The sequence below is a fragment of the Muntiacus reevesi genome, chromosome 13 (assembly GCF_963930625.1).
Source record: "Muntiacus reevesi chromosome 13, mMunRee1.1, whole genome shotgun sequence".
Lineage (NCBI taxonomy): Eukaryota > Metazoa > Chordata > Mammalia > Artiodactyla > Cervidae > Muntiacus > Muntiacus reevesi.
The window spans coordinates 39,506,956-39,524,325 of record NC_089261.1 but is presented as its reverse complement, the minus strand read 5'-3'; the positions used below and the strand labels follow the sequence as shown (position 1 = coordinate 39,524,325).

The 17,370-nt window shown below is 35.2% G+C and overlaps 1 long non-coding RNA gene across 1 annotated transcript in view; it reads left to right on the top strand.

Moving 5' to 3' along the window:
- The window catches only part of LOC136146087 (uncharacterized), a 103,031-nt gene that overhangs the window by 70,032 nt on the left and 15,629 nt on the right, over positions 1-17,370 (top strand). The window contains exons 2-3 of the long non-coding RNA XR_010658893.1: positions 4,430-4,529; positions 9,991-10,125. This is a non-coding gene — a long non-coding RNA (uncharacterized lncRNA). The remainder of the gene's footprint in view (positions 1-4,429; positions 4,530-9,990; positions 10,126-17,370) is intronic.

Below are 17,370 nucleotides of genomic sequence, written 5' to 3'. Positions count from 1 at the left end.
TTTTCAAATAATAAAAAAACTTCCTTTATCTTCTACCATATGCTCAGAATTCCAAACTTTTTGCATATATTATTTGTTAATATATGTGAGATCACAAGTTTGCATCTACTACCATTTGGGTGAGAAAAGAAAGTTAGCTCCAGTCATTTTTACAACTTCTTTAGCATGTCTCATGATCCCTGCATCTCTGAGTAGCAGTGACTGAGGAGGAAAAGAGCCTTTTAAATGTGCCGGTATTTTAACCTCTTTCAGTTTGCAAGTTTCTTTTAGTTACAACCTGCTTTCTGGAATGTCTTAGACTTGAGTGAAATTGTCAGGATAAGAACTGATCCACATTTACACATGAAAAAGTATATTAAATTATTTGTCATAGTTTATTTCATTTGAACCTTCAGAGCATTGTGTTAAATATGGAAGTAAAGATACACAGTCTCAATTTTCCCGTGTTCTTCTGTTAAATGGTGTTCAGGTAATGGAGTTTTCATAATTTTATGGAGGAAGGAATTGTTTTGTCACTAAGTCATGTCCAACTCTTGTGACCCCATGGGCTGTAGCCTGCCAAAGGCAAGAATACTGGAGTGAGTTGCCATTTCCTTCTCCAGGGAATTTTCCTGACCCAGGGATCGGACACATTTCTACTTCACTGGCAGATGGATTCTTACCACTGAACCACCAGGAAAGCTGGGAGGAAGGAGACCTACATGCAATCTGATTTTCAATATGTTGTTTTCTATTTAAGATCCTCTTTGCTTCTGGGTTCCCCTTCAGACATCCCCTGCTGCACTGCATAATTCTAGAAGCCTATTTATTTCAGGGAAGTCCTTGTCTTTTAAATTGTCTTTGTTGAAACAGGATTTCATAGTTATGTCGATCCTGCATTGATCCATTATCATGTTAGCATTTCCTCATTTCGTCACCAAAGAAGCAGGAACTTCAACCACCAATAATCCTCAACCCACCGCAGGCTACAGGAACCAAAAACACAGCTTCCAATTCATCTGTCCACTTCCGTCTAGGCTTGTTGGACTTCTTCAAGGGGTGTACAACACAAAAGGTGTTTGAGAAACAGGCCCGTGGCTTTGATGTCCACAGATGCCTCATGATTTTCGTCTAGATGCTCCTTAGTTCCATACGAGCTCCCCAAGGGTGATTCACAAGGCTGCAAGAGAAGACTGCTGGCATCGCATCGAGTTTCCTAGCTCTGTTTTCTGTCTTCCTTTCCCTTCTGAAGTTCACTTGAAGTGGACCTGTATGCATTTCACTGCTTCCCACTGTAAAGAAATGACCTCACAGCATGTCTTTCTCCGGTTCAATGTGATGTTAGCCATGTCCCTGTCTGGGAGTCCTAATGGCAAAGGGAGTAAAAGGAAAAGAAACAGGCTAAGAATAGTTGTAGTTATGAGTACAGTAGTTACTAGTCTACCATAGAGTAGTTAGGGGTAGGCATTACATGAATATATTCTGAATAGATATTCCAGAATCATCTCTGATAGATAAAAGCCAACAGCTGCATATTGACAGATAAAAATAAAGAAATATATGGAAATGGATAGTTAAATGACATTCTTTTATAACAGAATGTCTCAGTAATTAGAAGGTATGCCCCTCATCTTTGGGAGGATCAAGCTCAATCAATCTTAATAACCTAGAAGTAATTTTTGAGGACTCATGAATATGAATTAAATTCTCAGTGTTCAAAAGAACACTTTTTGGATTCCCTCGTCTAGAAACAGCATGCATAGGGAGTGGTATTTAAATGACAAGTCACAAGATAATTTGTGGCAGTCAGAATACCACATTGCTTTTCATAGCTAACCCACCAGAGGGAGGGAAATGTATCTATAAGGCATTTGTAATCCCCATCCTTCTAATCTCTGACTTTACTTCAATAACAATGGGAAATTGGCCCTTTTATGTGGAAAAACCATTTTGTAACAACAAGGGCCAAAGTATAACAAAGACTTAGTTATAGAAAAACAATCACCAATAGTTTCATGAATACTGTCCAAAGATAATTTGACAAGGGATTTTTCCACAAAGTTAATTGCTACACAAAATAAGGCTGCATTCAAACAGCTAATTGCTATAAACCAAAAAGAGATTCCAAGAATGTCTTGCCTAATGAGCTTTCTGCAACCTTATAATAAAGTCTCAGCACTGCTTAGAAAAAGCAATTTTCCACCAACCATAGGAGAGCATGCAAACCTCTAACTCTAATTTATTTAATCTAGTTTATTTCATTTCTTTTTAGTTTTGATTTTTATAACAGCTTCAAAGAGCAATTTGTTATGAGTCAAACATAAAGCGTTCTTCCTTGCCCAGCCTACCCCCTCTCTGTCTTCCTAAGAATTCCACCAGGTCATAAGAGATTAACTAATACCTTCCCTCTTTCTTCCTCCCTCATCTATCCTTTTTTCTCTTTTTTTGGCCACGTGGCATGTGGGATCTTATTTCCCCAATCAGCCATCAAACCCACAGCCCCTGCAGTGGAAGTGCCAAGTCTTAACCACTGGACCACCGGGAAAGTCCTTCTCTCTCATCTAAACTTGTGACTACTGGCCAATATACAGCCTAAAGCAAATTTCCCATTATTCTCAAGAAGTAACCATGGGCATGTCTTATCCTGAAATGAAAGCAAATATATATATAAAATGATTAAGAAATTGATAGGCTACTTGAGGTTTGTCTATTCAAGTCTCATAAAATGAACAGGAAGAATAAAAGGATAATAGTACAAATATACAAATCACCTTCAAAAAAGTAGTTATTTATGGAAGCCCATCCTTCTATGTGTGTGAGTTTGAGGTAAGAGAAAACAATTGCTTTGTAGAATAGAAATAAAGATTGATATTCCTCCTCTGGGTGCTCTTTTTGTCTCAGAATCTATTCTCTTCAAAGAGGCAAGAGATTTTCTTCAGGATTCTATTGTTTTAGAATAATGTTCTTGACAAAGTAATGAAACTGATATGAGAAACATGTCAAATGTTCATTATGGATAGTACCTCCAGGGATTACCTCTTTCTCTGTTTCTTAAACACCCTAGACATAAATGACGGAAACAGACACTTACCAATGAGAGGAGGAGTTACCTTTGCAAAGTAATTTTTGTGAACATATTGTGCTTTAATAGTTGAAAATTCTTGGCTACATTTGATTTACAACCTTTTGAATGAAAGAAAATGACAAAAGTGAAGGTTAGTGTTAAATATATAATAACAGTATTAAATAATGGCATGAAACTCTTAAGTTTATATATTTGTAATTATACTAAATCTGTATACTAAATTTATATGAATACACAAAATTGATGATATATAAATATATATAACTATACTAAACACCTAAATTTATATATTAAAACTAATTTACATGTATAGTTGATACATGTATATATCATACTTACATATCTAAATAACATGTATGTATGATGTCAGTATTCTTGCCTGGAGAATTCCATGGATAGAGAAGCCTGGTGGGCTACAGTGCATGGGGTGGCAAAGAGTTGGACACAACTGAGTGACTAATACTAACACACATAATGTCAGAATTTTTGATACATATTTAGATATATATCAGAATTTCTGATACATATTTAGATATATATCAGTGTTATCTACATGTATACATACATATCAAAGATTCTGGCAGACTGTGTGTCTATATCAAATTGTGTGATCAGTAAATTTTGTTTTTATGGGTTTTATAGTAATTACTTTCATGTCCCAAGATGTTCCTTGAATTAGAAAAGTATGATAATTCAAACTGAATTAAATTTAAAGCAATGTTTGTCCCAAACTCTGCAGTTTTTTAAATGATTAGTGTACAAGATGAAATCTTGAACAATTAGATGATATAAGTAATCATTTCAGAACATAAAAATGAACATATTGAGAAATACATTCCAATTCTAGTCAGTTTAAAAAGAATGTTTATTACATACTATTTTGAAAATAAAATATGCAAATGGTCACTAACTAGAAAGACTGAATTATAGTATTTAGCAAAGTTATCAAAAACTTGGAAATAAGACAGCAGAGTGTACATACCATACTGGGGATTTTTTTTAAGGCACACTGGAAAATTATTTAATTATCTAGGTGAATACACCAGTGTTCTAATTGCTCAGAGCCCACATACTGACCAGTTACATGTCAGCTTGCACAATTCTGTCCAGTTGGAAAGAGAATTCCAAAGGTTATAGTTTTACTGTTCTGTATGCCATTGATTTATTTTTAACAATCTTGTTCTAATCTTATTTAAAACTAGTACTTATAAATGCCTGATTCCTCAAATGTTCTTAAAACCTGCTTTATCACTTTGCTTATTTCCTCATTAATTGAGTTTAAAAAGCTGTCATGTTCTTTCAATATTTGTATGAAAATTGTGGTTTAAATTTTAATTTTTATATTTTAACCAGATGGTTTTGGAGAACTCACCAAGATGCTGAAATATTCCAAGTGGATTTACCTGATGGAGACAGTTAAACTGCAGTGTGCACTGTGTGCACCTCACAGGCAGTTGTTGCTCAGGTGTGTTTTCTTGACTTTCAGAGCTGATTCCCAGGTAGGATTAGCCCTTTACTTTTGTTGATATTTCATTTCTTTAGTTATTGTTTTGTTGTTATTGATATTCTAATGTAAGGTGCAAGCACCTTAATAACCAGTAAGTTATTCCCCGTGACTGGCAGCAAGGATTGGAAATCTGGTTTTACTGTCTGAACATTCTGGTGATATCTGTTAGGATAAAAGATGCCTATTGAGATGAGATGGTTGGATGGCATCACCGACTCAATGGACATGAGTTTCAGTAAACTCCAGGAGTTAGTGATGGACAGGGAGAAGTGGTATGCTGCAGTTCATGGGTCGCATGGACATGACTGAGTGACTGAACTGAATTTTCTCTTGGATGAGGGACAAGAGAGAGAATCATTTGTTAATGTATTTTTGGTTATTTTGTCTATTTTCTTTATTTGTGAGGTCAAATTGATTACGAAAATATTTCCTGTCAACTAGAGATGAGAACAGCTTTTTGCAAGCTAATCCAGTTAATTTTGTGTTCAGTGTTTATTTTTGGTTCATGTCTGAGTTTGGACAAAATATAACTATAAGAATTCTTTATATGTCTGTAAGTCAGAAAAACCTGCACTCTTGTGTGTGTTTGTGTGAAATATTTTTCCATATTATTAAATGTTGTTATTATTGCTAAAAAACAAGCTATATTCTGACTAGGATATAGAGTTTATTATGTACATCCACGAATCTAATAATCCCTACCAAATACCTAGAAAATAAACATCTAAATCTTTAAATGTGATAGCCTTTAAAAAAGAGATTGCATTTTATAAAATATACTAGCTCAGAAGTTGTATGTAAGAATCCAAATGGATATAAGAAAGGTTAAAACTTTGAATAAATCATATTGGGTTAACATTTAATAAATCTTTAATATTTATACTGATTTAATATAATATTTAACTCTATAGTGAAAGCGAAAGTCTCTCAGTCATGTCTGACTCTTGGCAACAACCCCATGGACTATACAATCCATGGAATTCTCCAGGCCAGAATACTGGAGTGGGTAGCCTTTCCCTTCTTCAGGTGATCTTCCCAACCCAGGGATCGAACCCAGGTCTCCTGCTTTGCAGGCAAATTCTTTACCAGCTAAGCCATAAGGGAAGCCCAAGGACACTGGAGTGAATAGCCTATCCCTTCTCCAGTGGATCTTCCTGACCCAGGAACTGAACTGGCGTTTCCTGCACTGCAGACAGATGTTTTCCTAACTGAACTATCAGGGAAACCCTTAGCTATATAGAGTACAACATAAAATTTTTTGAAAATAACATTTGTATTTTCACTAAGAGACTAGTTAACTTGTTGAGTTTTTAAATTTAGAATATTGGCTTATTATCAGTTAAGATAATTTCTACATAATGTTTATAACATGATTTTGAAAATTATTAAATTTTATTGAAATAAATTTATTTATAATTATACAAATAGTTTATATAAAGAGTGATTTAGAAGCATATGGGATTAAATGTAATTTACAAGACCCTTGGTTAATTTAAGATTCCAAACTAATATTGCTACTGCTAAGTCACTTCAGTCGTGTCCGACTCTGTGCGACCCCATCCCTGGGATTCTCCAGGCAAGAACACTGGAGTGGGTTGCCATTTCCTTCTCCAACGCATCAAAGTGAAAAGTGAAAGTGAAGTCACTCAGTCATGTCTGACTCTTCGCGACCCAGTGGGCTACAGCCTACCAGGCTCCTCTGTCCATGGGATTTTCCAGACAAGAGTACTGGAGTGGGGTGCCATTGCCTTCTAAATGAAGGTAATTCATGGGTGTTGTTTTGATAATCAGATACTTTCCAAGTGATATAGAATACTGAAACCTTGATCACCAAATAATTAGTTGATTATATTCTTACGTGTGTGTTTATATTTGCTTTTTTACTTTGTGATGTTTCAGAGTGCTTATTCCCATGGATCATGTTATTAAATATTTTCATGGTTGCCACTTTAAAAAGATGTGGATATAGGTAGGTCAACATATTGTGTGTGATTTTGAGTCCTACTGGTTTGCTAAGATGCTTTGTATGACAATTATCAAATACTTATCTCCCAGTTTTCTCTGTAAAGTGCAAATAGTTATTTTGAATACAAATTATAGTTAATATGGGTAATTAAGACTAAGGTGGAAGTAATAGTAGAAGAAATGTGTGAGTATATATCTAAGACAATAGTATGTGTTTTATTTATCAAGATGATTGAGTCTACAAGATTAATAAATGACCAGGCTGCATGAGAAGTGAGACAGTTAAAATCAAAACTTTAATAGGTGTATAAAGTTGTAAGTAGCAGAAAGTAATTTTTATTTGTCTAAGTTTATTATACATGTAAATAATGAATTTGAAAAGGAGCAATGAAATCCATTAAATCTTGATTAAATTTGTTCACTTCTAATAGATTTGTTGATTTATCAATGAGAGAATTTTTAAAAGGAACTTGTGGATATTTTATCACCAAATATTATATTTGCACAAGCTTCACTATATTTAAGATCAGGTTCTGTTTCCCACTGCAAGCCTTTGTCTTTCTCCAGATTGCAAACTGATTCCCTAAAACTTTATTCTCCAATAGGTAGGTGCAAAAATTTGTTAATATTTGCAGAATTTTTTCAGATTGTTTTCTCTGTAAGGGTAGAAATAATGTTCTTTCAAGTTCTATATCACTGTCATGAAACTGGAGTTCTCAAGTCTGAACCTTTTAAATACTGAATTTATACATATTTTATAAGCAGAACTGAGAAAAGGAAATTATATTGCCTATGAATGATCAGAAATGTCATAGGTCATATTAAATTTTCATCCACAGACAGAAAACTAATGCTAGTTTAAAAAAAAAAAATCAATGAACAGTTGGAGACCAAAAAAAAAGGTGCTTTATTGTTGTAGTTCTCAAGTTACTTTATTTAATGTAATAGATACATTTGTTAATTCATGTCATAATTTAATGAATTTCATTTGTCTACTCAGTACCTTGAAGGTGAGGGAAGAATCTAGATTCTACTTCACTAGTAGATTCTGCCCAGGAAGTGTTTGTTAAAGTGTGAGACTGTGAATTAACAGTGGTTAAGTAGAAAATATTCAGTGAATTAAATTGAGGAAAAAAAAAGTCTAGTCAGAAAATGGAGCTGTAGGCGTCTCTGCTTTTATTAGCTTCTTGGCTGATGTGAAGCTGAATTGGAGTCAAAGTACTGTCATAGCAACAGAAGAGAGGACATTGGTAGAAATAAGAGACTTGCATGGCTACTGTTTGGCTCACAGCTGATTCTATATCCCTCCTCTGAGATAGCTTTGCCTGTAGATGGACTGTGAGGAGCTGCTGAAATCTACTGTGAGAATTGTCCCTCCTGTGTTCTCAAAGAGGATGTGTGTCCTCCTTCTTTTTTTCTTTTCATTTGCCCTTGTTTCCATGTGCCTGCTTTCAGTCCAGCTCTATATGTTAGACAATTTCTTCCTTAAGAAATGAAGCCTGTTTCTGCTTTTACTGCAGTGTCAGCAACAGACAAGTGGCTTCCAGTGCAAATACGACGACTCCTCCTGCCCTAATTACACAAAGCTTTTTCCACACATTCTTTGTTACCTCTGTGGTCAGCTCAGATCCAACTCAGAAATAGCGTCATCACCATGAATATCTATCCATTTCTCTCAAGTGAATACAGCATGGAAAAGAATTCCTAGAGGGAACTTTGCCAAGTATGGTCCTGAAGGAATTGCTAAATTGTTCTCCAATGGTTGAATTGAAAAAAAAATGTTTTTGATGTGTGATATGAGGGGTGTTTACAATTTTCCTAGCTTCACTAACATGCCGCTTCTTCTCTCCAAGTTTCCATTGTGTTCTTGAGTACCCTGGATAAATATTTGAAGTGCAAAAAACTGTGGACAGATATTATGTCTTACCACAGGTCTGGAGGACTAAGGTGACTCCTTAGATATGCTGCTATAATGTAGTAAAGAAATCATGGATTTCAGATTCAGAAATGCCTAAGTAAAATGCCAGCTGTATTACCTACAATCTTCATTATCCAGAGCAATCACATCTCATTTACGAACCTCATTTTCCTCATGGATAAAGTAGGAGTAATAATAACTATTTTAAAAACATCATTAGAAGCCTGTTATAAAATGCTTATAAAATGCCTATTACAAAGCTTGGCATCCTGAATGTATGTGATAAGCTAAGTATTATTATTAATCATGTATACATTGCATTATTGGGTTTCCCAGGTGCCACAGTGGTTAATAATCTGCCTGCCAATGCAGGAGACACAAGAGACGTGGGTTGGATCCCTTTGTCGGGAAAGATCCCCTGGAGGAGGAAATGGCAACACACTCCAGTATTCTAGCCTGGAAAATTCCATGGACAGAGGAACCTAGTGGGCTAAGGTCCATGGGGTCAGAAAGAGTCAAACACGACTGAGCATGCATGCATGCATTACATAATTATATTTTATTCAGGTACTATTTTCGAGTTGTACAAATTATACATGTGTATCCTTAAGTTGTACACATTGTACAAGTGTATCCTCACTGTACAAGTTGTGACATTTTAGTGCTACCACACAATATTTATGACTAAGGTATGCCTCTAACTTATCCTCTTAAGTGAGTTGATTCTATATACACACACATGCATACACATGCCTTGTCAGAAAGGTTGTTTAAATGCTTAGGAGAATTTTCTTCATGCCTATTAAAATTTCTCATATCCTTTTGATGATCCCATCAGAGATAAAAAAATAATCTAGATAAAGTGATCAATGTCTTGTGTGTCATTGCTAAGAGGTCATGGAGCCCAAACCATTGCATGCATGAGTGGACTATGAAAATTAGCTCTGGGTGAGAAAGCCCATTAATAGAATTATGTAGGTTTTATTCCATGATGCTTATCTGTTTCTGGTTAAATATTTCTTGGTTCTTAGCTGCACCTTCAGACCTGTGTTTGACTTTTTTTTTCCATTCAGTTTCTAGGCTTTCCCACCAAATCCTAAACATTCCTCTTGACCCCACCTCATGATTTGTCTTTGGTTTGGAGTTGAACCTGCAACCTACTTAGGGCATATCCAAACTACATGTTCCTTGCTGGGATCGATGAGTTTCTAGGTCGGTCAGTCTTCTGTGGAATTCTCACCTCCTTGAGAACCATGGAGGAAATCTCTGGATCTCTGAGACACATTTTTGTGTTTGTGTAGAAAAGCTCAGTGTCTAACTGATGAAGCCCTTATGCTGTCAGACTCCTTTAATTGGTCACTCTGGGTTCATGTAAGAGTGCCTGTGTAATTTAGAAACGTCTTCATTTTTTTTTCCTTTTTAAAGAAAATTTACTGTAGTTATTTATTTTTGATGTGGACCATTTTTTTAAAGCCTTTATTGAATGTGTTACAATATTACTTCTGTTGTCTGTGTTCTGTTTTTTTGGTCATGCAGCATGTGGGATGTGAGCTTCCCAGCCAGGGATGGAACTCACACCCCTGCACTGAAAAGTGACTTGTTAATCGCTGGATCACCTGGGGAGGTCCTGGAACTACTTCAGGCTTAACAACGTCCTCTCACCTCCTGCAGGTACCATGGCTTTTAAACTCTTCAATGTGCACTCACTCTTCTCCCAAGGGCGGCTTTTGTTCCTTCCTTCTAGCTAGATCTTCAAATGTAATCTTTGTTTTTCTGTAGTCCACACTCTTGGCTTTTTGATGTAGTTTGTGGAGGAAGAGATCCAAGGTATTAACTGGGAGATAGACATTTTCAGCATGCTTTATCTCTGGAAGGAAAGATGGAAGAGTAAGTGGAACTGGCAGGAAAAGTTGTTCTTGGTTTTTCATTTTTTTATATTTGTAAATAAAGCAGTCATGATTCTATTTGGAAATGAAAGACAATATGTTTGCAATGAGAAATAAGAAGTGAAAATATTTCAGATTTATCCACATATTTAATATTTATATAAATAAGTTAGAATTAAAAATCACCACTCTATTACTTATTTGACATTTCTCTTAACCAAAATATACTAGGAATAGTCATTACCTGCTTCCACTGACAGTCTGTACATTGGCCTCTAGCCATGAAAGTCTGCACAACTAATTCTCCAGGCTTGTGACCTTAACTGCCTCTGGCTAACACTGACATGGGAGGCCAAATAGTGAAAAATCTCCAGTACTTTGTGCTTTTCTTGCCTTTAAGCCTTTTAATCACAGCTATAAGTCCTGTGAGGTATACACCTGGGAGCAGCATCAATAGTCTCTGGTTTACTTCTCATTGTTCTCTGAAGCATTACTATAGGTCTATAGAAATTTAATTTTTCACCTATTTTTGAGAACATGCTATGTCATTTCAGTTGTGTCCAAGTCTACAACACTAGGGACCGTAGCCCACCAGACTCCTCTGTCTAGGGGATTCTCCAGGCAAAGATGCTGGAGTGGAGTGGATCCTCCAGGGTATCTTCTAGACCCAGAGACTAAACCCACATCTCTTATGTCTCTTGCATTGGCAGTCAGGTTTCTTTGCATTTATTGAACAATTTGAAAAGCCACACAGGGTTACTAAGGAAACTAACATTTGCTAAATGCTATGATACAGGCACTAGAGTGATACCCACATTACATGATGCTTGGTCTTCTGGTTTTAAACCAACCAGGGGCTTCTGCCAGCATCCAGGAAGCTACTGTGGAACAAGTATGGAAAACTCACATCCTTACTTTCTCCTAACACTGGGTATGAATCATTTCCTTCATTTGCAATAAGTCCCAGGGGGAGGACATTAAAGCAAGATGCATCAGCCATCCTTGTGGCATGAACAAATATTACCAAATCAAGTTCCAACAGGAATTAACAGAAAATGTCAACTGGTATATAAGAAGGCATTATGAGATATAGGGAAAGAGAAGTAAAATGGTAATGACTCAGAAGAAAATCCTGCCCTGAAATGAGTTTAGTTCATGACACACACAAAAAATGGGGAACACATTTGTTTCTTATTCTTAGTAATATAAAAGAAAGCTTTAGTTCTGTTAAGCAAGGGCAGGCCTGGATAAGAAAAGTATGAAATTCAATAAGAAATGATTGCCAAGTATAATGTTCACTGGGAAGGATAAACAGCATATTTATACTGAAGAAATTCAAATTAACAATAATAAAGTAGACTTACAAAGCATTTCCAGCATCTACAGAAAAAAAAAAACAGGAATGAAAATTTTGAGTAAATTGGAAACATAGAAAAATAACCATAGCAATATAAGATGTGATTGAAGAACAGGAAAATTTAAATAAAAATTAATTACCAGAACTAATAATCAAAAGTGTAAATGAAAAAGCCTTTTATGATCAGACTAGAACTTGGGTCAGCTCTGATGCCCTATAGACAATACACGATGCCCTGTACAACTCTAGTGAGTGCCATTAACACGGAGTTTGAAATGTACAGCCTTTACTTGGAATTGTGAAAGGCATGGGAACATAAAAGAAAATAAATCAGTTGTCAAAAGTGAGTAAGAAAGGTAACAATAAATACTTTAAACACTTTTAAAAAATGATTGCCTATAGAATACTAAAACCAAGTTAGATTCAGATCCCTCCTTGGGTAAAATAAATTCCTGAGAAAAATTATATAATATTTATGAAACTTTCACACTGAAAAAGAGTTGAGTAATGATCATTCCAAATACTACCAACCACTTGAAAATACAGGTGTTCAGGAATGAAAGCCTCTGGTGAATGTTCAGTGACACAGTTGAGACACTGTAAGAGAAATCAGAAAATATTTTCATGTATGTTTCCATTGTGTTTCCCCAAAGTAAATATATTTTAAGAGATTAAACCTCAGATAAGGAATATACCACTATCCAAATCCACACATACTAATATTTTCTACATTTTTCAGTCTTTTATATTAACTTCTGAAATGTTAGTAAGCAATGATAAATTCAGCATGAAATAAGTCAAGGAAGGTGTACAGAGAGATTGGAAAGAATATAAATTCAGAAAAAGAAATGAGCTCAGTTTGGAAGAGTGATTATTAGAGAACAGAAAAAGAGGGCTCAGCTCTAAGAAGGAAACAGAAAACCAAGTGTATCATATTTTTTTCATGCTAGAAAAATATAGAATGGGCTGATTCTCCATTCAGAAAATGAAGAGAATATGAAAATAAATGATTTTTTAATACCAGATATTGAATACAAGAAATCCTAAGGGGAAAAAAAAAACATCATAGCACAATGAAAAACTTAAACCTTCCAAATGAACAAGAATTTTCAAAACATACACACACATCTGTGCCACACCCACTGTCATATTGTAACATTTCCTACACCAAACAAGGTGTTTTAAATAGCCGCCAAAGAGAAATAAAATATTAAGACAGATTTTATTTAATATCATTTTCTAATTTTGTCTATGTTTAGCTCTAATATAGGAACTGTGGTGCTTTATCTTTTGATCTTTACTTTCTGTAGTTGTTTATGTGTAATAAAAAACTTGATTTCATCCAAGTGATGAGTTTTGTCATTTATAAGATAAAAATCTTGTAATAAAAATAGTTCAATAATTATATTTAAAATATTTTGACTACTGCCTAAGATTGAGGGATATAATTAATGAAAGCTTAATGTTAACATTTCTTAAGAGTGAAGTTATTCTGCTAGCTTATAAATGAAAACAGTTTTTAAGCTTTTTATTAGATAACTATATCATAATTTTAAAATGTACTTATTAATAAAGAGATATTTCTCCACAGAATAAAAACCTCAAGTAGTATCTTACACAATATGTTGTATTTCATTAACAATTAAATTGTTCATAAAGTAAAGTTTTACTCCTGGGAAGGGAAATCTAAATCATTTTCTCGAAATTATCATGTGAAATATTTTTGAGGAAACAAACCTTGGCATGTTAAAACACTCTCAATGCATCATGATTTCATTATAGCTAAATAGTTTAAAGCATTTGTGAATTAGAAAACACCTCCGGGGAACTCCTCTTCTCCAATGTGAGGGCAGCATTTTTCTGTGGCCTTTCCTATAAAGCCTATCATTGTTCTCTGGGTCTCTCACAGGAAGCGCTGGGCTGGTTATCTAAGTATAGAAAACTATTCTGACATTTTATCAGATAAATATGATATGTTCACCTGATTCTTTCAATCTGCATGTTAAACATGAAACATAAATACAGAGACCCAGCTAGGCCATGTAGCCAATTCAGTTCAGAGCAAAAGAGGCAGGTGAGAAGTTCTGTACTGAGGGATCCTAGCTGTTGCCTCCACCATTACAAACATGAGCTTCTCACTCTGATTTATTTGCCAGAATTCCTAGCAAATGATTATAGAAAATTACTGAATAATTAAAAATAATTGCAGAAATATATTTGCCTGGCTAGATATAAGTGCCTTGAATGATAAATCAATAAATAACTTTTAAGAGTATAAAGTGACCTAAATAAAGAGTAAAAATTTTGGAAAGAGAGCATCTGCTTCAACACCGACAGAAAAAAAAAATATGGTACACTTTCAATATATTCCATAGCTTTCAATAGAATGTAATGAAAAAAGTTAGATATTTGGTTATTTCCTATATATTGAAAATAAAATAAGACAAAACTAGGCTATGAATATATCTTTTGGGTGTTTTTTTGCAGTGTGCAAATCAGTGATGATAAACTGGTAGATTGGAGAGTTGAACTGTTTTTGTCATGTTGTTTGCTTTTTCCTGTTTTCTCTTCGACATCTTTATTACCGAATCTCATTTAAACGTGCAAGCATCAGTGGCATTTTTTAATTGACCTACAATGTCAGTGACTTCTCAAGGGCATCAATTTACCACGTCATCAATTATTTTGTTACTAGTTCTTGAAGCAGAGCCCGGTAGACACACTGCACTCAGTGAATGTCAAACAAATGGTCTAGTGCAGAGATAGCTTAGATAGATCTTATATCTTCTGGAATGCCATGTATTTTGGTACTCATACATTGCTGACCAGAGAATTTTTTAAATTCTAATTTACTTCATTAATATGAGAAGTGAAGACCTGTATACTTTGGCAGAAGCACCTGATTCCATCCTTTTGATAATGTGTTTTTGGAAAATGCCATATTTGGAGTTCTACACTTTATAAGCTATAATTAAATGCAAGTAACATGTATGTTAAAGAATTTGGCCATCTTAGGTGGTTTAGTTGCTAAGTCATGTCTGACTCTTGCAACCCCACGGACTGTAGTCCCCCAGGCTCCTCTGTCCATGGGATTTCCCAGGCAAGGCTACTGGAGTGGGTTGCCATTTCCTTCTCCAAGGGATCTGCCTGACCCAGGGATCAAACCCAGGTCTCCTGCATTGCAGGCAGATTCTTCACCCACAGAATCATCAGGGAGGCCAGTTTCTCAGAGTCAGAGAAATGAATATAATAAAAATAAAACAGATAATTTTGCAACCATGCAGTAACATCAACTTTCATCACCTAAATTACTATTGCTATTACAACATTAAAATAATAAATTTTATGTGTCAAAAATTCTTTGTGAGTATTTTGATAAACACTGAAGTAAGATTAGTGTTTCAACATTGAAAAACTTTTTTTATTGTTCTTATTGTGACTGTCTGTCGTCTTTATTCAGATTGGTTATTAACAGGGAAAATAAGAAAGTAAAACAATATATTGTAAAATCAACCACCAACAACTAATTTGACATTCCCAAACTTGTTTTATATTTATGATCCCAAGTTTTGCTTTCTTTTATGTGTAGTGAGGACTATAGATATCTGTATAGTAATCTGAATTGAGACTCCTTGGAAATTTTTATAATTTCCCTGCCAATATTTTATGGTGGTCTCACCCATACCCATTTTATTGGCAATTAATTTTCAAGAAAATTTCTATTATTTATTACTTCCTTAGTTTTCTTTAATTTTTATTAAAATAATTCTCTTCTGGCAATCATGTATCACTCTTTTATTGAATTATATTGCATAATTGCATTAAGTAGCTCTGACACACATGTGTTAGAGAATGAACCTATATTCAGCAAGCTCTAGTAAGCAAATATTTCCAGTGGCTTAGAGCCTACTTGCCTTGAGTGTTCAGCATTTTGTAGAGGCAATGGAAACTTGGTTATTGTGATAATATGATTTATAAGAAAAAATATATTTGGCCACTTAGAAAACCAGTCTTCTGGTCTTCCTTCATAGCTCCTGAATCATACTCCAAAACTGAAATTTCCTGAGCATAACAGCAGACCAATTTTGTCATAAAATTTGGTCTCCTGTCTTTAGTGAAAAGCTTCAGAGTCATAAAGGTAAAATAATATCTTGTTATTCATAACAAGACCCTTTCCACCACAACTGGGTTTCTATTAACGAAGGACTTTGGGCCAGTGCTAAGGATGGAGGTTGGTTGCTAGGGAAAACCACCAAGAGTAGAAGCTTGGAATTTTCAGTCCCACTTCCTGATTTCTAGGGAGGGGAGAGGGGCTGGAGGTTGAATGAAATACCAATGACCAATGATTTAACCAATGGTGCCTATGCAGTAAATCCTCCATAAAACCCCCAAAGAACTGAATTTGGAGAGCTTCTGGATCGATGATCATGTGGAAATTTGCAGAGAGTGATGTGCCTGGAGCGAGCATGGAACCTCCAAGACCTTTCCCCCATACCTTGTTCTATATACTCCTTGCATCTGGCTGTTCTTGAGTTACATTCTTTTATAATAAACCAGCAATCTATTATGTAAACTATTTACCTGCTCTGGCAAATAATCAAACTCAAGGAGGGACCCTTGGGAACCTCTGATATATAACCAGTTGATCAGAAGCATAAGGAACAACCTGGGCTTGCCAGAGACATCTAGAGGGGCAGAGGATGGTCTTGCAGGACTGAACCCTTAACCAGTGGAATCTGAGGCTACCTCTGGGTAGATGAGAGAACTGGGTTGAGTTGTTGGAAATTCAGCTGGTGTAGGAGATTTGCTTGGTGTTGTGGGGACCCCTCTCACCACTCACACTGGAGATTGATCTCAGAACAGAAAAAGTTACCCTTGGTAATCAGTTAAGCAGAATTCAGTAAAAGAGTTTCTGTAATATTTATCAAATTCTTCACAACTATTATGTGTTATTGTAGTAATAAGAAACTGGAAAAAACTTTCACTAATGATGAATCACATTTCCTTTAGTAACTTGTTAGAATGAAAGACACAAGAATCACAGGTTATATGTGTTTGATGAAAATCGAATAACCTGTATCCATATTATTTGAGGCATGTGTTAAGTATATGACACTTCTGTGTTAAAAATGATGATAGGAATAAAATTCACGCAAGCATATAACCTAACTAGTTATAAGTATTTTATATACAGTCAGTGTAAATTACTATTGTCAGCAACTCTGAGATCTTTATAAAAACAAGAATAATTTTATAAAAACACAATATATTGAAATATGAGTTAAAAGAAAATTAGCAGTAAGATATGCATGTAAATGGGGCTTCTCAAGTGGTTCACTGGTTAAGAATCCAGATGCAATGCAGGAGACTCGGGTTTGATCCCTGGGTCCGGAAGATCCCCTGGAGGAGGAAATGGCAACCTACTCCAGTTTTCTTGCCTGGAGAATCCCATTGTCAGAGGAGCCTGATGGGCTACCATCCATGGAGTCACAAAGAGTCAGCCATGACTGAGCAACTGAGCATGAATGTTCACACATACATGTAAATGTATCAATGACAGAATGAAGTTATTATTTTGAATCAGTGTTTTGTGGTCCAACAATCTTTCAGCATTTAAGTACATTTATAAAAGTGCAAGTATACTTTAGTATTTTGCCTCATCTCTTCAGGGTT